The sequence below is a fragment of the Pleurodeles waltl genome, chromosome 8, assembly GCF_031143425.1.
Source record: "Pleurodeles waltl isolate 20211129_DDA chromosome 8, aPleWal1.hap1.20221129, whole genome shotgun sequence".
Taxonomy (NCBI): domain Eukaryota; kingdom Metazoa; phylum Chordata; class Amphibia; order Caudata; family Salamandridae; genus Pleurodeles; species Pleurodeles waltl.
In genome coordinates this window covers 541,948,310-541,973,042 of record NC_090447.1, presented here as the reverse complement: position 1 = coordinate 541,973,042, position 24,733 = coordinate 541,948,310, and the positions used below count along the sequence as shown (strand labels likewise).

The 24,733-nt window shown below is 44.2% G+C and overlaps 1 protein-coding gene across 1 annotated transcript in view; it reads right to left on the bottom strand.

Moving 5' to 3' along the window:
- CFAP47 (cilia and flagella associated protein 47) overlaps positions 1-24,733 on the bottom strand; it is a 2,216,809-nt gene that overhangs the window by 895,017 nt on the left and 1,297,059 nt on the right. The window lies entirely within an intron of this gene.

Here is a 24,733-nt window from a genome sequence, read left to right as displayed (position 1 = left end):
GTTCTCTTTGACACCCGTATTTATGATGACTCCTTCTATCCCTGAAGGAAAGACGAGATTTTAATCATAATTTCTTCCCAGGGTCCTAGATCGGTTACGGATGCCTGGAGACATTTTCTACTAGAAATTGAAAAAAAGAAAAGAAAAAAAAGACACGAACCGCCCTTTAAATTCCTGGGGCCCCATCCCAATTTTTGCCTGGCTTATCTCCGTCGGTCCTGCCAGGTTACAACTTGTTTCTTCATACAAGACACAACCCACTAGAGGATAGTGATGTTTAGAGGTATTTAGGGGATATAACACACACAGACGTCAAAAATGTCACCACCTCGCTTTGCAGCTGGATACAATGCGTTTCAAAACAGTTTGTCCTTAGTTCATCTGCTTACTCATTGTTTTGAATAAAATTCAGGCAACAGCGTACTTTAGACAGAGGGCTGGATACAGTTCTAGTCACTACTCTATCTCTTTAGAATAAGGTAAATGGCCTCGCGCTGGACAGATGGGTGTAATGCAACACAAGACAAGAACAAAAGGTATTTTTGGAAAACGCACATTCACCATTAGCAGCATCTTGGCAGTGATGATAGAGGTAGAGATTGGTTGTATATTATTACCAACTCATTCTCAGTAGGATGATTGGCTGAGAGGACTCGCCAATTTAAAACTGTGGCATGTGGTCAAAAACAGACCACAACCATTGGTGCATTAATCAACAGAACCACCAGACTATAAACCAGGGCAGGTATTTCACTAATCTATTGGACTGTGGCCCAGGCAGCAGAAAATACACTTTTGAAACATGCAGTCAGTCGTCACTTGGGCATGTAATCAAAGGAGCACCCAACTGATTGTATGCTATACTCCCAGATGGGAACAGGTGGTCTTAATGTGAGAAAATAATAATAGCAGCACAACTTTAACAAGCATTTGCATTTGTGAGAGTTAGAGCTAATGTCGTTGTAAATGACAATGTCTTTTACCTATGTGTTTTGGTTTTGAGTATACAGGATGTATGAACAGAGACGCAGCTGCAGCAATGTCTAGAGGAATAAGAATGAGGAATTACCATTGGGAACAGAGACAAAGCTACGGCACTGCCTAGAAGATTTAGAATGAGGACTTACCACTGGGAACAGAGACATTGCTGCAGCACTGCTTAGAGTACTTAGAATGGTAGAGTTACTGACGGACCAGAGAAGCAGCTAGCAGCACTGTCTAGAAGGCTAAGAATGTGAAATTACCACTGGGAACAGAGAGCTGCAGCACTTCCTAGAGCAATTAGAATGGAGGAGTTACTGAAGGGACCAGAGAAGCAGCTAACGGCACTGCTTATAGGACTAAGAATGAGTAACTACCACTGTGACCAGAGACAGCTGCAGAACTGCCTAGAGGACTTAGAATGGGGGAGTTCTGATGGGACCAAAGAAGCAGTTGGCAGCACAGCCTAGAGGACCTAGAAAGAGGAATTACTGATGGGACCAGAGAAGCAGCTAGTAGCACTGTTTAGAGGACTGAGAATGAGGAATTACCGACAGGACCGGAGAAGCAGCTATCAGCATTGATTAGAAGACTTAGAATGGGAAATTGCTGACGGGACCAGAGTAGCAGCCAGCAGCACTTTCTAGAGGACTAAGAATGAGGTATTACCACTGGGACCAGAGAAGCAGCTAGCAGCACTGTCTAGAGGACTTAGAATGAGGAATTACCACTGGGACCAGAGAAGCAGCGGTAGCATAGTCTAGAGGACTTAGAATGAGGAATTACAATGGGATGAGAGAAGCAGCTAGCAGCACTTCCTAGAGGACTAAGAATGAGGAATTACCACTGGGACCAGAGAAGCAGCTGCAGCACTGTCTAGAGAACTTAAAATGAGGAATTACCACTGAGAAGAGAGAAGCAGGTAGCAGCACTGTCGAGAGGACTAAGAATGAAGAACTACCACTGGGACCAGAAAAGCAGCACTCACAGCACTGTCAAGAGGCCTTAGAATGAGTAATTGCCACTGGGACCAGAGAAGCAGCTAGCAGCACTTCCTAGAGGACTAAGAATGAGGAATTACCACTGGGTCCAGAGAAGCAGCTAAATAATTGTCTATAGGACTAAGAATGAGGAATTAGCACTGGGACTAGAGGACTAGGGAAGCAGCTAAATAATTATCTACAGGACTAAGAATGAGGACTTACCACTGGGACTAGAGAAGCAGCAAGTAGCACTGTCTAGAGGACTTACAATAAGGAATTATTACTATGACCACAGAAGCAGTTAGGAGCACGGTCTAGAGATCTATAGAATGAGGAATTACCACTGGGGCCAGAGAAACAGTTAGCAGCACTTTTTAGAGGACTTAGAATGAGGAATTACCACTTGGACCAGAGAAGTAGCTAGTAACACTGCCTAGAAAACTTAGAATGAGGAATTACCGACTGTAGCACAGAAGCTTTGAATGAGGAATTACTGATGGGACAAGAGAATCAGTTATCAGCACATTCTAGAGGACTAAGAATGTTGAATTACCACTGGGACCAGAGAAGCAGCACTGCCAACAGGACTTAGAATGAGGACTTACCACTGGGAAAAGAGAAGCAGCTGCAGCATTATCCACAGGACTAAAAATGAGGAACTACCACTGGGATTAGAGAAGCAGCTAGCAGTACTGCCTAGAGGATTAAGAATGAGGATTTACCACTGGGTCTAGAGAACAGCTAACAGCACTGCCTAGAGGATTTAGAAAGAGGAATTACCGGTGGGACCAGAGAAGCAGCTTGGAGCATTGTTTAAAGGACTTGGAATGAGTAATTACCGATGGGACCAGAGAAGCAGAAAGCAGAACTTCCTATAGGATTAAGAATGAGGATTTAACACTGGGACCACAGAAGCAGCTGCACCACTGTCTAGAGGAATGATGAATTACAACTGGGACCAGAGAAGCAGCTGCAACATTGTCTACAGTACTAAGTATGAGGAATTACCACTGGGACCAGAGAAGCAGCTAGCAGCACCGTCCAGAGGACTCCGAATGAGGAACTGACACTAGGACCAGAGAAGCAGCAAGCAGCACTGTCTATAGGATTACAAATGAGGATTTACCACTGGGACCAGACAAGCAGCTGCAGCACTGTTTAGAGGACTTTAGATTGAGGAAGACTGAAAGTGGATGAGTGTGTGTCTGCTGGAGGGTGCAAAACACGCACACAGAGACACTTATTTCTAAAACAGCAATGGAGGGGAAACTGGCTTGGAAAATATCAATTAAGTGTACCCAAGCAGAGTCACAATAACAAACAAAACCTGAAACCTTCTGTGCCTTTCTAAACACGGTGTTTTCACTGGTGTGGTGTGAATGCACTGCTATGGACAACCAAAATAACACAAAGGCTGTAATGTCCAGACAGGAATATAGTGTGATGGCCAACAAAAATGTTCTCTTAGTGAAATCGCCTGGGAGGGAGCTAAGCACATAAAGGAGGGACTTTTAGAAAAAATGCACCAATAAAAAGGAAGCATTTAAAACAAGCACAACAAACAACAAATGGCACTGGTGGGCGTGGTTAAAGCCCATAGACTGAATACAGCATGTCTAGCAGAAAGCGCATGCACACTGCCTAGGCTTGACCTAAAATGGGTTCCTCAATTAAACTTTTTTAAAGGCTTTTAGTAAGTGGTAAAAAGTGTTGGGGTACTAAACTACACTACCGTTCCCGGGGATGTGTTTTTGGAGGACTACAGTATTGTGAGGGGCTGTTGGTGATCCAGGCCGGGGTGGGGTGAGACTACATCCCCCCCAGCCACCTTCGGTGCAAGAAGAGATGGAGCCCTGTCACACAAGCTTTTAAGCGCCTGGTGTCTCCCACTGTATGGGACCAAACTCTTCTATGTTTGTCTTTGACCGGATGAGGCTGGGCTGGGTCACACCCATTGGCTTCCAACGCCAATCCCTCTAAAAGGTACTGTTTGCCAGTTTTTGGGAGGAAAGAGAGGTTTCACTGTCCTGAACTTAATAACTAGCCTGTTCACTGGACTGGCCTGTTCGCCCGAAGTTGCCTGAGCCATAGAGGTCACAGTATGGGGAACAAGAAAATGATTGGGAATGCTCCCACACCCCCAGAGAAACCAACTACAACTGACCACATGCTGGAGTACACCATGGGTGTTATAAACACCAAAAGCGCCCTAGCCAAGAGAAGACTTTCATTGAACCTTGGTCAGGGTATCAGGAGTGGGTCTGACTATTTTGCCTTGCTAGGACCTGGCCGTCAAGTCTAGGTCGGTGCTCTCTAGCGGTTCCAGCACATCAACTCTTGTAGATGACGCTTTGCATCATAAGGCAGCCAACCTCCTATTGTCAACTGGGTGTGTTTTATCCCCACCCCCACCAGGAGAGCCAAACATGGCAATCTGCCAAAGAAATCAGTCATCAGAACAGTAACTCCACAGGACACAATGATCAGCTGACTGTGGACTCAGAAGCTTCTTTTTCTTAGCCTATTTTGCAACCTCCAAAAACCAAGGAGTATATTGCTAGCGTGGTAGAAGGTAGTGTGGCCAGCCTTTTGGCAGGGCACTTCAAGAGATTAACAACATTTCTGAAGGCAGAGATATCACCTTTGGTTTCCTGTTTAAACATAATCGGGAAAAAGCTAACAATTCTTACCCCGGGGGCAGTCTCTTCAACTAATATATGTACTAGGGGTGAGAAGAGGGGAGGTGGTAGTATTTGGTCAAGTGCCAATGAGGCCCAAGTAAAAGTTAAGCCATAGTACAGGCCACTGAACAGAATACCCCTGTACCTGGGGAAATGGAACATTCAAAAGCCCTTACTAATGTCAAGTTGGCAGATAAGCCCCAGTGGTCCAGCTCTGTTGCAGGGACTCTTCCTAGTGCTGACATGGACGGCGAAGGAAGCAATCCAAGGGAGCAAAGCAGGGTTGGTTTTTGAAGGGATCCCATACCCCTGCATCTGACCAGGCTGTTGTTATCTTCCCCCCTGCAGCATGCTGTTATGTGATAATTCTGATAGGAGTACCTGCCCTTCGGCACGGGACATCGAGTCTGATGGTGAGGTTTTCAATAAGACCTTAGATTGGCTGGTACTCTACAGAGGGTTGCCTCCACACCTTGCTAGTGATATTCTGATGGTTTGGAGACATTTGTGTATAGGCTCTGATCCCAGTGATACCCCCAGGGATTGTGTTATTAGAAATGTCAGATTCCCATTCTTGCCGCACAACCTCCTGTTCAGTCTGAGCATTTGTGGTCTCCCTGGTGCGTCTGGGCTATTCTTATAAACGTCTGGCTTTTTGCACTCCCAGGCCCCTTCCTCCCCAGGTCGCACAGTCTGTTAGATCGGGTCCCATTGTAGGGGATCAGCAATGGTCCTCTTTATATCCCTCTGCAGCCCCTCCAAATAATGTAATTACCCTTATGCCATTGGGGTTACCCGCAAGAATAGCCTTCTCTCCTGCCATCCCAATATCTAATAGATATGAAGCACTTTCAGACGTAGACTGATGCCTGTTAGAGGCCAGCAACAGCTCAGATACCAGCTCGTCTTTTGAAGTATCTACCCTCAAGAGCTGCCTTAAGGATGGCATGGCTAATTTTTGTGGGGCTCGATCTTTCCCAATACTTAGTTGGAATGGGCAGGGTTGAAGGCGAAAGTAAAAAGGACTGTTTAGCCTTTATTTTCAGATATTACATTATTGCCGTGCAGGAAACCTGGGCTATGGATCCAATAGCCTGTGAGAGCTTTGCATGTTATTTTAACCCAGCCTCACCCTCTATGAGGGGAAGAGCTAAAGGAGGGCTTGCTATTTGGATCAGTCTGAGCCTTCAGGCTGATGTCACAGTCAACCTGGGAAGCTTTGCCCTGTTATCCCTGTGCATACAGGGTAAACTGTCACGATTCTCTTTTTATAGTGTCCATTTCTTTAATAATAATTTTGTGAGTAGTACTCACACCCATTTTACCTTTGTATAATTTTCTCGCCACACTACAACCTGTAGGGGATGTTGCTAAAGCTCAGTCATCCCTATTTTTGTGTGGGGATTTTAATGCTAAATTGGGGGATTGTAATTTGGATATAGGAGGCCCAAATGATGTGCTAATTGGGTTGTGTAAAGATGGAAGGGAGGGTAGAACTAGTGGTACATATTGCTGCATTGAAATTGGTCGACCTTATTAGCAATCACAAATGAGAAAATCCAATCATGACGTCCTTTAGAGGTAGGGGGAGGGATTCAGTCACTGATTACATGTTTGTAACACAAAAATGTGTGCCCTGGTTCTCTGACAGGGAGTTTGTTCATACCAAGTGGGGGGGACCATAATTCCCTCTTAGCTAGCGGGTCATCGTCAACAAATAGGCACACTCACTTTATTAAACCTACTGGTACTGCTTAACATTCTTCAGGTGGCTTAAGGGTTATCTTCAATCTTAAAAACCAAGCAATAACCCTTGATCTTATGCCTAGGGTGATGAAAAGACGATTTTTAGACTGCTTAGAAATTGCTAGTGGGGGTGGTATACTTGAAAAGTATAACAGCCTAATGCAGGGTATCGGAAAATTTCTCCTGAAACCCATTCGGCCCAATGAGGGCAGCCGGCAGTGGTTGTGACACCCCACAGATTAGGGATGAAGTAAGGGCCGCCAGCTTGGCTTATAAGAGTGCTCTGAATTGTGGAAAGAAGGCCCTGTTGAAACAAGACTGGGAACATTTACAGTATGCAGCTGTGGGGAGAAATAGTAAGATCTTCTGGGACACTGAAAAAAAAATCAAAGCTAGAAACACCCCCCAAGCCCGCTATTGCAAAGTAATGTCTTGGGATCAGGCTGGGTCTCTCATTTTAGTGCCATATGCAAAATGGAGGAGGATCCAGGCATGGTCAGTTTCCTGGAACTCAGGATCCGGAACTCCCAGCCTCTGTGTTTCCCTAAGGGAAGTTGAGGAGGCCATACGGCAATGCTCAGGTGGGAAAGCACAGGGGCCCAATGGGGTACCAATAGCCATCATAAAATGTAAAGTGTATTTGTGGGGCCCATTGACTACCAACCTGTTTAATCAATCACTGAATGTTAAGATTCCCCGCTCTTGGGCTTTGTCAACCATTGTCCTCATATTTAAGAAGGGAGACCGAGCTTCACTCAAATGTTACAGACCGCTTTCTCTAATTGAAAGAGCAGTCAAAATCACAGGTAGGGTGGTATTTAACCACTTTTCCACCTGGGCCGAAGAAAATAAGGTCCTTTGTCCATTCTGGTTCGGTTTTTGGTTGGACGTGGGCAGTGTTTAATTTGTGCTTGTTGTTTCCGGTTTGGAGCACCAGAACTTATTTTTGAAGGCTGGGGTTTCTTCTGCCTCAAGCATTTTCTGCGAGCAAAAGACACATATGGGAAAGACGGAAAAAGGGAAAAACAAAAAAGTGTCACAATGGGAGAAAGTGGAAAGCTGCTAGAGTGAGCTGAAGGAGCAGGCAGTGGCTTTATATGGATTGAAGAGGCCCGAGATGGCTTCAGGATGACGCCACCTCAGTATTCCGTGTTTCCGCATTTAATTGCAGCAGCCGCTTGTTTAAGAGGAAGGCTTTGGGCACCAGAACCTTTTTATTTACAAATTAAGCACTGGACGTCGGTACTCTGGCGCAATGCCTAAATTTGAGTGTTACTCAATAAATACACCTTGATTAGACACTGCCTGCTGTACCTGGCCTTTATGGACCTCCCCACAGCTTTCGACCGTGTGAACGAAACCAAACTGTGGATGATGTTGCTGGACTTGGGGGTGGAACCAACTGTAGTCAGTTTCCTGCATATGCTCCACATAGATCTTATAGCTAAAGTTAGATTGAATGATCATTGAGATATGACCACGGAATTTCCCCTCAAAGAAGGTGTCCGACAGGGATGTAAAATGGCCCTACTGCTTTTCTCCATCTACATAAACTTTGTTCTGAGTTGACCTGACTTCCGTGGACACACCTAGATCCCTGCGCTCTAATATGCAGATGATACAGTGCTGCTGGCATGCACCTCTAATGCGTTGCGGACGTCGGTTGACAGTTTTGTTTCATTTATGAGCAGTTTGGACTTTACTAATTATGGGAATTTGCATATAATGGCATGTGGGCCAGGCAAAAGCAAAATCGCAAGGCTCACAATTAACGGCCAGTCCTTGTACAGTGTGAATGGTTTTAGTCATTTATGTGTCATTTTTAATTCTAAGTGATCTTGGCAGCCCCAGGTGAGTCAAGCACGGCTCAAACTCAGTAGAGCATCTGGCGCACTATTTAATTTACCTCGAGAAGGGGTGAAGGGCTCTACTCTCTCTCTTTTAAATATCTATAATGTCCAGTGCATCGCTGCCACCACGTATGGGGCTGTGATTTGGGGGTTTTCTAACATCTGGTCCTTTCAAACTGAAGAAAATCGCATCTTCTGACGGCTGCTGCAGGCAACTTTGTCTAGCTCAAGCTTCACCATGCATTTGGAGCTTAACCTAAACTATATCACAGACAGTGTTATCCTGGCTCCCTTACTGTTGTGGGTTAGGGTATGGTCGAACCCTGTGGTGTCCCTATGTAGGGATATAATAACAGACTGCTTTGGCTTAGACAAGGGCTGCTCCATCCCCTAGATTAAATATCTATTTAGAACATTTTGTTCACTGGGGTTAGAGGACCTATTTACGTTCCTGGCAATCATGAAAGGTAGCGATAAGCTGAAAGTAAAGTTCCCTTTCTTTGAGTACTCTACTGCAAATAGGTTGAAATCTGAACTAGGCAAAAATTTTATAGATCCATTGAAACCTGTGAGCAAGCGTTGTATATGTCCTGACACCTCACGAATTGGGAAAGGTCCTTTTTGTTTCGTTTTAGAGCAGGCACAGTGTGGAGGTTAATGTGCTTCTGGGACGATAGTAGCCCATTTGGAGATCCTGTCTCACTTTGTCCTTGTGATGGTAAGCTGGGGCACCACAAATGTAGATAAGTGCGTTTCCACTTACAAATGTTGAACAGCCAGGAACAATGCCTGAGAATAAGCTCCTTGCTCTGTGCTGTCATAAGATGTAGAAAGTCTATGGAAGAGTAGGACGGGGAACGGCTATTTAAAGTTATTCATTTTTAGCTTATCTCAAGGATAATGGCTAGTGCCCTTATGAAATGCTGGGTTTATTCTCCAATTTTATGTATTTTTTTTTTTTAGCTTATTACTCAGATTTGTATTCATATGTGTGCTTTGTCAGTTGCTGGATTCGGCGTCAATATGGTAGTGACTATCAATGCTGCTATTGCAACAACCATGAGCTATAGCTGAGTTGGTCATGAATTTTATTATGTAATTGTGTGATATATGTGTTATATTTCTCTTATGGTCTGCACCTGGCCGAATAAAGATGGATGATGACGACGATTACTGGTCCAGCTCAATGTACATTATGGTACAAATTAAAAACACATTTTTGCTTTTAGCCACTTTTGTATATTGGTGAACCCCTGGCATTTCCCCCCCAACAATAAAGTCTTTATAAAACAAACAAACCAATCATTGTAAAAGTCAAAGGCCTGACAATCGACACTAGAGTACTGGCTTACCCAATGCTTGTTTGCTTGGGTATCTTAAACAGTATACCATACATTTGGTTGCCCCCAGTTGTTTTACAAGTGTTATCACAACCATTGTCTTCGCTTTTCCATTGGAAGTCCTCTATCTTTTTTTTTACAAAGCTTTATAACATAAAATCCTTCAATTTCTCTATTCTACTCCAAGTTAGCTTGCAGATTGACACCACGGTGTGTATCTTTGTTTCCTCTGAAGAATAGCTCGATCTGGAGGATAAGCTACGACTGTGTCTATCTGGGTTCCCTTTGACTTAGACAATTGCTCCCAGACAGGACACAAATCTGAATTTATGATTGTTCGTGCATTTTTTGCTGGGCGTAGGGGTGGAGAAACAGCCTCTAATCTCGGAGCCCCTCGTAGACAGCAGTTCAGCATAAATGTAACATGAATAGGTTCCATACAGTGCCGGCTGCCGCTTCCTTTTAAACTAAATGCCTTCCTTCTAGCTTACGGGGAGCCAGGAGCACGGGGGAATACCACAGGGACAGGCACAATGTAAGCAGCACCTGCTGCCAGTCGTGGCTCATGCCCAGAATAGAGGTGGGGAATGACAACAAAACAAACAGAAAAATGTAATAAAAAAATAATGAAAAAAACTTACCTGATGCCCGCCGTTTTGCAGCTGCTGCGGTTGGTGGCGCTCCTCTTCCATAGCAGAGTACCCACTGCTGCCTGCTGCCAATGCTGCTGTGGGAGAGCCGTCAGTCTATACTAAGGGTCAACCTCCACCTTCTTCAGAAGTAATCCAGACCGTTTATATCTGGCATAGATGGTGAATGTCCTGGATTGGCTTTCCCTTTCTTCTCATCTGGTTTTCCCTTTCTTCTCATCACATTCTCTCTGTTTTATTTTATAGTAATCTCAGTCTACGTGTCTTTTATATATTGAAAAACTGACTAAATTTCTTCTCACCCAAGTATTTCCATTCCTATTCTTTTAGGCAATTTCAAAGATATGTTGTGTTAAGCCCAAATAAGTAATTCTGGCATTTTGTAATTCATAAAAAATCTTCTGAGTGAATATTTCTTCAAAGCTTCATGATGTCATTCCATGGTTTAGTTTCCATGCAAAAGCATGTTGATTTCCTCTTCTGAGGTTTTTATTTCCTGCAAGGTGAGTTGTTAAGAAATTCCCTGATTTTCAAAGCTTTTCTGTCTACTCAAACTGCTTTTTCACCCTTTGTTGTGTAGGCCCATCACTCTAAATAAACAAATTCTGCCCGTATCAGTTTCTGAGTTAAAAAAATGCCACTGTATTTGCTTCAAAGTCCAGATTAATTGAAGATTGCAATTGTCCACAACAGATACGTTTTGCAGTGATATTTAAAATATTATGCTTTTTTGGTGTGGTAAAGGCATGATCTACCAATTGGGGTGAGACCAAGAAGGGGCCTCACACGAACAAAAAGAGTCAAGAGCTCAGATTTGCATGCAGCATTACGCTTTTCTGAATGTACCTTGCTCTACCACTATCCTTCACACACTGACGTTTTTTGTATTCTTTTGAATAAAACATATTAAACACCAAAACAGTGTTTAATTGATATGAAAAATATAGAGGGCTCTAAAACGGCTGTGATCTAAGCAAGCTAGGGCCGTAAAACCACGGGTTATAAATCCTCAGCTCCTTTACATTCGAGCAATCTTCCTTACACCAAGTCCTCGCCTCTTATCTAACAGCCCTTTGGTATTGCTCCCCTTTCCCCACCACCCGCCCACTCTTTGGGACATTTCTGTGTCTTCTAGTAATGTTGGGAATGTCTTTGGTACACAAGGAAGGACCTTTATGTGGGAGATTGGAACTGAGTAACAAGTCCTTCTGATATAACTTGTGCCTATTAAAGAGAAAAGTAGTGGCTCAACAGGGCACAGTCGCTCTTCTCTGAGCAAACTGGCAGAGATTAAATGGTTTGGGAGAATAAACATGGACACAGTTACATAAACTATTTCCAGCAAGAAGGAGTTCTAGGTTATTTTCGTTTCACCTTCAAACTAGGCCCAGAATCTTATGATAGAAACCATTAATACAATTCAATAAGTAAATACAGCTCAGCAATCAACTCAATTAATCGTAGCTTCATAATTTTTTTTTTGGTAATAAGAAGGCACAGGGCCCAATTCACAATGGTTAACTTACACTTTTTTATATTCAGGAAGTGCAAATGTATTTTTACTAATAAGAATTTTAGGATAGTAGAGACTCCACACATAAAAAGATAGGTGAGGCCTATTTTTATGTGCGGATTCTCTGCAGTAGTAAAATTACCATTGGTAAAAATAAACACACAGTTCGTGAATACCAAAAAATAGCAAACTTACCGGAAAATGCAAGTTTACCTTTGTGATTCAGGTCCAGCGTGTTTCCACCAATGTTATAGTGCTGGTCCATCACTTTTATTATGATAATGGAGAGAGCTTAACCTTCTGGAACAATGCTTTTCTCCATCCCTACATTACTAACAGTGCATTGCCAACAATTTTATTACATACATGACCTTTGCCCTATTGACAGTGAACCACCAAACTGTTTTATTAAAGTTGATCTTGTTAAACCTGTAGTTAAAGCTAATCATATGGATACACCAATTCCCCTGGTTTACACAAACTATCTAGGCAGGACCTATACGATCTGCTGTATTGGAGCTGTTAATCCTAGTCCCTTTAGTAAAAAGTAAAATTGCTGCCATCTAAAATGGCAGGAATGTCTCTGCAAAAAAAAGTAAGAAAGTGGCATCTCCTAAATAAAAACATGAAATAATAGCAGAAATGAAAGCAGAGAATAGACTACTAGGCTTAGCATTAAATTGGACTGCTTTCTAGTCCTGGGTACACATCTGCAATGCCAAATTGTGTTCACTCACAGTGAAGAAAGCCAATTACTGAAACAGGCTGACTCAAGCTGGAGAAGGTGGTGGACGGAATCAATGTGCGTTACACTTGAACAAGTTTTTGGGGCTGTCAGGGGGAGAAGGCAGTAAACCAGGATGTCCACAGTCCACTTCACCATCATCTGCTGGAGGAGGCTAGGCCCAGAGACAGCGGCGCGATTTAAGGCACTTTACTTACCTTCAGGACGCTTTGACACTGTCGGCGAGGAGGGAGCAAGTAAACCACATTGCCCACATTCTACTACTACACCGTCTGCTGGAGAAGGTGGGACCCAAAGGCAATAGCTCCATTTAAGAAGCTTTGTTGACCCGCAGCACAGGATGCTCGCTGCCTGGGCAAAGACAGGGCCAAGATTTGGCCCATCTGTGGCCATCTCAGCTCGCAGGTGGCTGGGCTGAACCCCCCTCTTCCCCCTGGTTACGGAAATAAAGTGCCTTTGCACTACGTTTACTATGGTGAAAAGGAAACTGCTTGCTTGTACTGAGGGCACACCCGGCAAATCAGCGAACAAAATATGAAAAATCATGCGAGTTATTAACAAAAACTACTGTGACTCAAAATAGACTGGTGGCTGCCCTACGCTCAGTAAATGAACTGCATGTCAACCCAAAGTGGTGGGGAATTTAGACTCGTCTCAATCAGTGTCTGGGGGACACGAGAACATGCAGAGGGAATGTATGTGTTTCCTATGATCCATCACTGATTATAACAAGGTCTCCATTCTGCCTCCTACCCGATATTCATCAACTGCAAAAAAAAAACACTACAAAACCAGGGCAGATTGCTTCTCATCCCGATATTAATATGCAACCCTCCCCCCACCAGCCCCAGTCAAAGCTTTACTGTCAAAGCGTACATTGTGGCTAGAGTATTGATAAAGATGCATTTATTTCCTTATAAAATACCAGCATGGACAAAGTTCAGTCATTGCAGAGAGTTGTTGAGGTACTGGTGAGAGAGACTCTCGACACCATGTTAGGTAGACTTAAGGAGGTGGAGGCAATTGTCACAAATTGTTTAAAGGTGTAAAGGAAATCAAAGCTGCCCCTTTCATACCACTTGCCACTCTGAATGTATTGCAAGACACTATAGGGTAGCTCCAAAAGTACACGTTTGTTTACTGTGTAATGTATCGCCATTCACAAAGGAACCAGTCACTTGTGGAGAGGCAGCTCAAGCCTACAACAGATTGCCTGCAGACTTCTCCCCTATGCTAAGGAAGAAATTACACAATTTTATCCTACTTCGCATCATAGCTTTGATTTGACAACCGAAAAACCATCAATGTGTTGGTATGACCAACTGTGCCCTAACTTGCCTTTTTCCCAAATGGAGAGTTGGGGAGAGCTAAGAAATAAGGCGATACACTGGATAGGGAAGAGGGTGGGATGCACAACAACAAACCTCTTTGAAGAAGTAATTATAGCACATAGAGTCCCATGGGTAAGAAGAGGGAAGACACTGTCAGGGTTATTGCTTTGTAATGAATTTTAAGACCCACTCTCTAGTGTACTAGATGTTATCCAATTTGAGTGTTTGTGAGAACTGGCATCCTTGGCTTGGTTTATCCTCTAACTTTTTGCCGTCAGACCTCCTGTTTTGCTGACTTCAATTTTGCTAGTTTTGGGACTCTGTACACTTTACCACTGCTAACCAGAGGTAAAGTGCTTGTGCTCATTCCTTAAAACATGATAATATTGGTTTATTCTCAATTGCCATATTTAATTTACTTGTAGGTCCCTAGTAAAGCAGCACTACTTATGTCCTAGGCCCTTAATTTAAATGTTACTAGTGGGTCTGCAGAACCGATTGTGCCATCTACTTAAGTAGTATTTTAAACATGTCTCAGGCCTGCCATTGCAGCCTGTGTGTATGCAGTTATTAACTGCCATTTCAACTTGCAAAATAAACCTTTTAAAAGTCCCAAATCTTCCTTTTTAAGACATAAATGTCACCCCTGGGGTAGGTCCTGGACAGCCCAGATGGCACAGTGCAATGTATATAAAAAGATGGACATCTACATTTAATTTTACATGTCCTGGTACTGAAAAACCCTTAAGTTCACTTGTCACTACTGCAAGGCCTATGTGTCCCATTGGATAACATTGGAGTTACTTTATAAGATTTAACAGGTTGTCATTTATAAATGGTAACAGGTGACCAGTTCATATTTGGTGTCTTTGTAATTGTAATGAAAAATCCCAACTATTGGTAAAGTCAGATTTTAAATTACAATTTTGAAAATGACACTTTTAGAAAGTTGGCATTTTCCTGCCTTAGCCATTTGGTGCCAGTAGCCTGTCTCTGGGTCATGTGACTGTTTTGAATTGACAGTTGGTCTTTGTGTATTCCTCCTAGACAGCCGCATACAATAGGGGCATAGGTGTACCTGGATGGGCTACCACTGACAGGATGGGCGATTGGAGCTGGGCACAGCCCATCTTACACTTGAAGAGGCTGTGTCCTGCCTCCACGCAAAGGGCTGCATACCCTCCATAGCTAGTTTGGGGCCAGGGCCAGGAGGGCATGGCACCTGTGCAATTCAAAGGCATGCCTCTAGAACCTTCTCCCAACTTCAAAGGCTAACTGGGTATAAATACTGGACCTAAGTCGTCAATCCTTCAGTAAACTTCTGAACCTGTGGATACTCTGCAAAGAAAAAGGACTGCTGTGCTACTGAAAGGACTGCCACTCTGCTGGACTGCTGCTCTGAAGAACTGCTGCCCTCTTGCCTGGCTGAGAAGGACTGGACCTGCATCTCTTGAACCCACAACCCCAGAGTGACTCCATGGGATGGTTGGCTGGCCTCTGGATCTGAAGCCTCAGGGACACACAACAGGCTTCGAACAACATTGCACCTGCACTCGGACTCTGCCATATGTTAGTAGACCCTGCCAAGTGGTGCCATCCCAGTTCTGGACCCTTGGAAGTGGGCTGAAGGTGCTGGGCCAGCCTCTTGTGGATCCAGTGGAACCGATGCATCTCCTCTGCTGCGCAGTGCAACCTTAAGCAGAACTAACACTTCACTGCTGCTGTGTGGATCAGAACTGTTGCAAAGACCTGCATCGCCTCCGCAGCTTCTTCAAAACCGATGCTGCATGATGCATCCTCAGTGTAAGCTCTTGTATCCCTCACTGACAGCAGCCTAGATGACACCGGACTCCACATCACAGCCTCATAGCTCCACAGAACTGATGCTTTGCCTTGACTGCGAGATGCATCCTTACCATCAGACTTTGCATTGCAAGCTCTTGTCGGCAGAACCCTCAACAATGCAGGAAATCACATCACAGCCTCGTTACAGCTATGCGGCGCTTCTTAGATGCTGATCCTCAAACTTTTCGCAAAGGTACTTTAATTTTAGGTTTGCTTCTGCCTTACAAGGATTGTGGGTTGTGGGTGCTGCTTAAGCAGGGCTCACACCCCAGTCACACAACAACACTATTTCTTAGAATGTTACTGTGTTTCCATCCTCATTGAACACAGCTGTTCTTTTGAGCATTTTTTACAAGCCAATTGATTATCTCTGGAGTCACAATGGCAGAAGAAGCATGACAGCATTTTAAGGAAAACTGTTTATGGATGAATATCATCACATCAAATTGTTTCTCCCCTCTGAGAGCACCCCAAGTGAATGAATGACTCGACCTGCTACTTTAAGGGTATAGCCCTCCCGGTTATTCTGGGTGATCTACTGAGTGTCCTCATATTCTGTCTATTTTGACTATAAACATTATCCAGACAATGGTCATTAATGAGAAGTCACCAAGTATTATAAGGGGTGAAGCGGTTGAACCACTCGCCAAAGTGCTCAGTCCTCAGCATGCTTCACATGGCAGGAATAATTTGACATTATATAATGCCACGATCTTAAACTCTAATAATAGTGGCTGATACCAATGTTCTGTTTGGACTGTGGTGAGCCCAAAAAACAAGCTCCTGAACCAGGATTGGTTGACATATGTATCCTGTTTTACCATCCTATGCGATCAAGAGATATGGGAAGTAGATTGCCTTCATTTAAATGTTACAGAACTTACTATATTTCCGAGCAGCTCCTTCTACCAATGGTAGAGCTAAGGGCAGCGTCACAGTGTTGATTTTATGCCCTATTGTTGGGGTCTGTGGTTAAAGTCATCATTGTCTCTTCTTATTATCAAATCATTGGCTTAAAGGTAATGATGGGGACACACTGTCATACTGTAAATATTTATAATAGACTCTCCAAGGCAGAGGGAACAGACAAGATATTGACCCTTAACAAAGAACTAGAAGCACTGATTACTATAAAAGAACAGTAAGTTGACATTTTATAGGGTGGAGATTTGAATGCACATCACTGTCCATACCTGCTGTGTGAAGTATGTGGGTACTTGGACGTTGATGGCACAGGATAAATGCACTTCATATGATGCATATGTAGAAGCAATTACCAATACTTTGATTAAGAAGAACTTTGTTTTTGCCAATGAGGTCTGCGCAAATCCGGCACCTTTGGCTCACACTTCTAGTGGGTGCGGGCCAGGGACCACAAATGTTTACGTTTTGAAATCTAAATAATAGGTACCCAATTAGAAAATTTAATTACACACATCAAATATATTAGTGACCATAATCCACTCAGTGTTGCCACCATAACTAAGTATGCTGAAGACCAGATACTACACTGTGATCAAGTGGGAATTAGTGAGTTAGCCAGACCAAATGGAGTGGTTTCAAAGTGGACCAGGGTGAACAGTACCATGTTCAAAGTTAAACTGATAGCTATAAACATAGGTGTTTTGATGGCTGCTTTAACGGGTAAAATTGGTGACCAACAATTTAAAAACAATTTCTTAGCTATCTCTAGAAGCATTAAGGATTAATTGAAACCCCATGGGCAGGCAAAACGCAATGCTCTGGTTGGTTTGATAGGAATTGTACTAAGGCACATAGGGCATTGAGGAAGGCATTTAAAAGAATCCGTAGGGAAAAAACATAAGAGCAGCCTGCAAACAGATTTATAAGAGCATACTGTCTGGAAAAAAGCCATTAAAGACTAGGCAGGGGAGAAGCTTATGGGTGCTAGCTATCAAAGACAGTGCAGCCTTCTGGGAGGAATTAATAAACCATATTTCAGGGAGGTGGGTACCCCATCTATAGAAGTAGCTATTTCCTCTGAGTAGTGGATCTCTGACCCTAGCACAGACAGCAGGCCAGGTTGAGGATTCTGGGTAGATCAACTATTTCTATTATCACAACAGCTGAATGCCATTAGTATTTTCACTGGAAGAAGTAGCTACTGCAATTACTAATAGCTGAAATGGTAAAGCTCATGGACCTGATGGCACACAAGTGGATCGTTTTAGGAAAAATATTGATCTTTGGGACCCGCTTCTTACTAATGTCCTGAGATCTACCTTCAGGGCTTGTACACTTGATATTTGATCCGAATCTCTCATCATTCCAATTTACAAAACGTGAAACTGTGGAGATCTTAAACTGCCTGATCTCCCAGTTGGATTCCTTGGTTAAGGCAACTGGAAGGATTATTCATGCTAGGCTGGAACTCTAGGTCACAGAACACCATACACTCTTGGACATCCAATATGGGTTCCATAAAGGTACAGGGACGGTAGAGCAATTGCTGAATCTCCAGCTGTTCATCGGTAAATATACTCTGACAAAGAAGGGGAACCTGTGTATGGCCTTTACGGACCTGCCAAGTGCTTTTAACTAAGTCAATCATACTAAACTGTGGTGCGTGAATGGAGACATGGGGATTGAGACCATTCCTTTTTATTAGGCCGTGCCTAGGCAGTGCATGTGCTGTCTCTACAAGACATGCTGTAATCTAATCTGTTGGCCTTGCCCACACCCATCTCTTATCATTAATTCAAGCATCTGCCTTTTGAATTTCATGTTGTTTCTGTGGTGAAAAGCTTAAATTTTTCCTGCCTTTTTCCTGTTTTGTTCCGCTGTGGAGACTGGCTCTCTTACATGGATCAGTTCCCTTCTGGCCATATATGTGTTAGTTGTGGCGCACTACTTTTTTCTTTTGCCTCAGCTCCTGTTCTAGGATATTTGTTTTATTAGCTTTCCAAACACGTTCACCCACTTCCCTTTCTGTTCTTCTCGCCTCAGCATGCTTGCTTGTTTTCTTTGATGTGGGCTTCAGTACAGATTGGTATTTGTAATTTGCATTACCACTACTGATCAGCATTTATTTGTAATTTTGTTTCCCTTCTGAATTTCGTTTAGATTGCTACTGTTTAATTTTATTTGTTCCCATCCGCATATTTTATGTAGGAACTCGGAGAGCTGATGCAGAGATTCACACCAGCTCCCCACTCCCAAAGTGGGCAGTTCTGTACATTAACCACACCCTCTCAGACCCTAACTTGCTTAGCCCCACCAGAAGTGCTTCACCACGTGAGAGGCCTATCAAGACAAAGAATTCTGAAGCAGCATACCCTAATTCTATTGTTTAAAAGGTTTAACCTTCTCTTCTAGTGCTCAGAGCACGGTGAAAGTGTTTGACCTCATTATTGTGAGCAAGGTGCCCAGTCCTGAAGCAGTGGTTCAAATGGTAGCTGAGGAGGCAAGCAGATGGCACATGTGTGTGGGTACTGCCATGTTGCTCACCGGTGAAGACACATCATTGTCAGGCCATTGCAAGAACCCAGACCTTTTTCAAGGTCACGTGGAATATGAAGCAGCCGGAGACATGTTCAATCACAAGGCATGGGTGTGGAGGCTGAACCAAGGATTTTGTGAAAACAATCATTGTAGCACCTTGAGGTGGGCATCCCATCTCCTCATAGGGATCTGAACCCCAATAGTGAACACTGGAGTGTGGGTGCCCCCGAGATAAACACTTGCCTCTCCTGCGAGGGATGGCAGCCCCTGATCTGGGGACTCTACCCCTGGGAATCTCATGAGAAACCGGCTGAGGGATGTAGGAGGCTGGCCTGGCTTATAGTGGGTACCTTGTGGTACTTACACCCTGTGCCAGGTCCAGTTATCCCTTATTAGTAGAACAGAGGTGTTTCAAGCAGCTTAGGCTGATAGAAGGTAGCTATGGCAAAAGCAGTTTAGGCTGAACTAGGAGACATGCAAACCTCCTACTATACCACTTATATCATATATATATTATCAGAAGAAGACACAATACTATGAGTTACTAAAAATAAAGGTACTTTATTTTAGTGACAATATGCCAAAAGTATGTCAGAGGATACCCTCACTTAGGAGGCAAGTAATATACACAAATTATATGCACACAAACCCAAAACAGGTAAGTAACAGTAAGAAACGTAGTGCAAACAATGCAGAATCACAATAGGTAGACATAGGTCTAGGGGCAACACAAACCATATACTCCAAAAGTGGAATGCGAATCACAAATAGACCCCAGACCTATGGGAGGTTGTAGAGGGTCGCTGGGACTGTAAGAAAACAGTAAGGGTGTCCAAGATACCCCACCCCAAGACCCTGAAAAGTAGGAGTAAAGATACCCTACTACCCCAGAAAGACACAATAGTCGTGATAGGGGATTCTACAAGAACCACAAGCACCAGCAAAACACTGAAGATGGATTCCTGGACCAGAGGACCTGTAAAGGAAGGGGACCAAGTCCAAGAGTCACGAAAGTGTCCGGGGGGGAGGCAGGTGGCCACTAAACCCCAGACGAAGGTGCAAAAGGGCTGCCTCCGGGTGGAAGAAGCCAAAGATTTTGCAACAACGAAAAGGGCTAGGAACTTCTCCTTTGGATGGAAGATGTCCCACTGCGTGCTGGATGTTGCAGAAGTGTTTCCAGGCAAAAATACTGCAAACAAGCCTTGCTAGCTGCAAGAGTCGCGGTTAAGGATTTTGGGTGCTGCTGGGGACCAGCAAGGACCAGGATGTCGCCCCATGGAGGAGGAGACAGAGGGGGTACTCAGCAACTCAGAGAGTCCCCGCAGAAGCAGGCAGCACCCGTAGAAGTACCGGAACAGGCACTTAGAAGATCTGTGAACTCAGTCACAAAAGGAGGATCCCACAACGTCGGAGTCCAACTCAGCGAGTTGGGCAATGCAGGACGGAGTGCTGGGGACCCAGGCTAGGCTGTGCAGAAAGGAATCCTTGGAGAAGTGCACAGAAGCCGGAGCAGCTGAAATCATGCAGTACACAGGTTTGCTGTCTGGCCTGGGGAGGCAAGGACTTATCGCCACCAAATTTGGACAGAAAGGCCACTGGACCGTGGGTGACACTTGGACCCAGCTCCTGTGTTCCAGGGACTACGCTCATCAGGATGAGAGGGGACCCAGAGGACCGGTGATGCGGAAGTTTAGTGCCTGCATTGGCAGGGGGAAGATTCAGTCGACCCACAGGAGATTTCTTCTTGGCTTCCAGTGCAGGGTGAAGGCAGACAGCCCTCAGAGCATGCACCACCAGGAAACAGTCGAGAAAGCCCGCAGGATGAAGTGCTACTATGTTGCTGGTATTCGTCTTGCTACTTTGTTGCGGTTTTGCAGGCGTCCTGGAGCAGTCAGCAGTCGATCTTTGGTAGAAGTCGAAGAGGGAAGTGCAGGGGAACTCTGGTGAGCTCTTGCATTCGTTATCTGGGGAATAGCCCAGAGGAGAGACCCTAAATAGCCAGAAAAGGAGGTTTGGCTACTGAGAAAGGAGGCTTGGCTAATGAAAGAGGTAAGCACCTATCAGGAGGGGTCTCTGGCGTCACCTGCTGGCACTGGCCACTCAGGGCTGTCCACTGTGCCCCCACACCTCTGAATCCAAGATGGCAGAGGTCTGGGACACACTGGAGGAGCTCTGGGCACCTCCACTGGGAGGTGCTGATCAGGGGAGTGGTCACTCCCCGTTCCTTTGTACAGTTTTGAGCCAGTGGGGCAGAAACCTGTCTGAGGGGTTGGCAGCAGCAGTAGCTGCAGTGGAGACCCCGGAAAGCAAGTTTGGCAGTACCTGGGTTCTGTGCTAGAGACCCAGGGATGCATGGAATTGTCCCCCTAATACGAGAATGGTACTGGGGTGACAATTCCATGATCCTAGACATGTTACATGGCCATGTTCGGAGTTACCATGGTGACGATACATATAGGTATTGACCTATATGTAGTGCACGCGTGTAATTGTGTCCCCGCACTCAAAGTCCGGGGAATTTGCCCTGAACAATGTGGGGGCATCTTGGCTAGTGCCAGGGTGCCCACACACTAAGTAACTTGGCACCTAACCTTCACCAAGTGAGGGTAGACATATAGGTGACTTATAAGTTACTTATGTGCAGTGAAAAATGGCTGCGAAATAACGTGGCCGTTATTTCACTCAGGCTGCAGTGGCAGTCCTGTGTAAGAATTGTCTGAGCTCCCTATGGGTGACAAAAGGAATGCTGCAGCCCATAGGGATCTCCTGGAACCCCAATACCCTGGGTACCTAGGTACCATATACAAGGGAATTATAAGAGTGTTCCAGTGTGCCAATGAGAATTGGTAAAATTAGCCACTAGGCTGCAGTGACAATTTTAAAAGCAGAGAGAGCATAAACACTGAGGTTCTGGTTAGCAGAGCCTCATCGATACAGTTAGGCACCACACAGGGAACACATACAGGCCACAAACTTATGAACACTGGGGTCCTGGCTAGCAGGATCCCAGTGACACATATCAAACACACTGACAACATGGGGTTTCCACTAAGAGCACTGGGCCCTGGCTAGCAGGATCCCAGTGAGACAGTAAAAACACCCTGACATATACTCACAAACAGGCCAAAAGTGGGGGTAACAAGGCTAGAAAGAGGCTACCTTCTTACAAGGGAGAATGCTCTCAAGACTTGAAAATGAAGATTTAATTGGATCTCTCCGCAGTACACCAGATACCGCCGGATCATGTCAGTGGCACTGCAGTTTCTCACGTCTTGCTGCCCTCACAGAAAAAACACCCAGCCTGTCTTCCTCTTCACTTAGTGCGGATGCTTGGGGGTGCTAAAGTCCAGATGATCCTTTTCCTTCTGGTGAGACCCCCACCCCATTCCCTTTGCTGGCCTTCTGCGTCCTTCAGTGAGGAGCTGGTCAGGTAAATGTGAACCTGCTGGTGGTTTACTTCCTTTAAGGGGGCACTAACCACATACCAAAATACCGCAACAAACTAGCTCCCTACTGCCACCGATGTAGAGGGTGGGAAAACACGACCAAAGTCACAGATATTACTAATGAGCTCAGCCTCCAAACTCCACACCCCTCCTAGTGCGAATTCCTGAGTGACATGTTATACCCCAGAGGGCTTGATTCCTCCAAGCACCATATAGCAAGCAAGAACCCAGGGGCCTTCCATCTTGAATGTGACTCATTCACTTGCAGCGTGTGCAGACGGGGACAGTATAATACCGCTCTCATTGGGAGTTGAGGTAGCGCTGCGGTGCAGCTCCTTCATTCATCAATCTGTAAGCATACATTGTTTTGTGGTGCATCTATGTAGCTTACTTGGCTTGATGAGGTGTAGATAGGAGAGTCTAAAAAAAACACTTTAGGGTTATCTTATTTTACACCAGTTTGCCTGTAAGGCAGTACAGGGGGTTAAGTCCTTGTTGTAAACATATGAGTGTCATTTTCAGGCCATGGTTTCAAAATGTCAATGACTCGTTTCTGCCCCCTTTGTTTTTCCAAGGTCGAATAACAAGTAACTTTAGGGTTGATTATAATAATATCTGCTGTGGCAAGTGGCAAGAGAATAATCAATTTGTGATCTTAGTTATGGATGTGGTCACTCTTACTAAACTCTTGGTCAGATGTATTTCCATTGATCTTAAATATTGCGACATAAGGAACTTCCAGGCACGTCCTGAGCAGTGTATTTAGACGCATGCTGTCTTATCCTTTAAAAACTCAATCATGTCATTACCACAATGTGCTGCATTGCTAAACACTTATAAGGTCCAAAAAGCGAGACCTATTGGCTATGCCAAAACTTCTTCTATATAAGAACAACCTGGAAACTACATTGGTTGAATGGTGCAGAGACTCGCCCTAGATTGGTCATTGCCCCGCGACTGCCCTCTTGTACGCTGAAAACGCAATGCTGATGTTATGCACCCATAAAGGCCCTTGATCCCAATTAAACGTTTTTGTTGAATTCATGACTGCTTTGGACCCTAGGGTTAATTTGGATAAAACCTTTTGCATGACATATGGCCCCAAATTTTCTAAATGTCACCATTTCAGAGAACAGGGTGTAAAGTTGGCACAGGCTATCTCATTTGTACAGCTGGTGGTAGGTACTATATAATCTGCAAGGATCCTGGAAATGTTTAATGACCTACATGAAACTTCAGTTTGAGAAATCTGTGCTTGACTTAATCTATGCTCCAGAGTGTTACCACAAAGGAGAATATAGCAAACAAACACTCTCAGGCACTTTACACATGCCTATTTCAAAGTGGAATACTTTGCTAAAACAGTTTCCATTGATTTAAGGCTGAGAAGGAATGAAGTTGAGTAAAATAAAGTGCCTCACAATTTCCACTTTTGTGCTGCAAAATTTGCAAATCTATGCCGTAATATCCTGGGTGGTCTGTCTGAATGCATATGTATGGTAACCTATGGGATGGGTTTATGGGGCTATGCTGATCTAAAGTCTCTCCAATCAAGCAAAAATGCTTGCTTTAGAACATTGGTGGTGGTTCTTTCAGCATGCTCCATACAGAACTAGATATTACTTTTCTAGAAGATTTCATCAAACTTTACATTCTCCTTTTGTGGTACAGGTTGCAGCAAAAATCTCATCATAACAGACTGATTGTGACAGACTGCCTGCCACTGGATCGAGCTCTAGATATACTAAGGCTGAAATATATTAACTCACAGGGCGGTAGACTAAATAAACTGGAATTTGTTTTTACTTGCTCAGATTCCTTTACTGAGGTTAGTAAACCAAGAGTTTTAGAGACTATTTTTGTAGATATTCAATGAGGGCTGGTATAATGTTTAATGTGGCAAAGAGAGCGCTATTGCCCATTCTGCTTTGTTGACAGGGTCAAGTCTGCAATCTAATCTGGAACGTGTAAGAAAAAGTCAACGTAGTTTTGTGCTTACCCAATTTGCACAGCACAGATTTGTGCTAGTGACATTTACAAAATGGACTGATTGGTCTATGTCACTGGATCCTTGTCCATGCAATGGGCTTTCCCACAAAAGCAAAACCCACTCTCTATATTTCTATACATTTTATGATATGACTAGAGGAACTACCATCA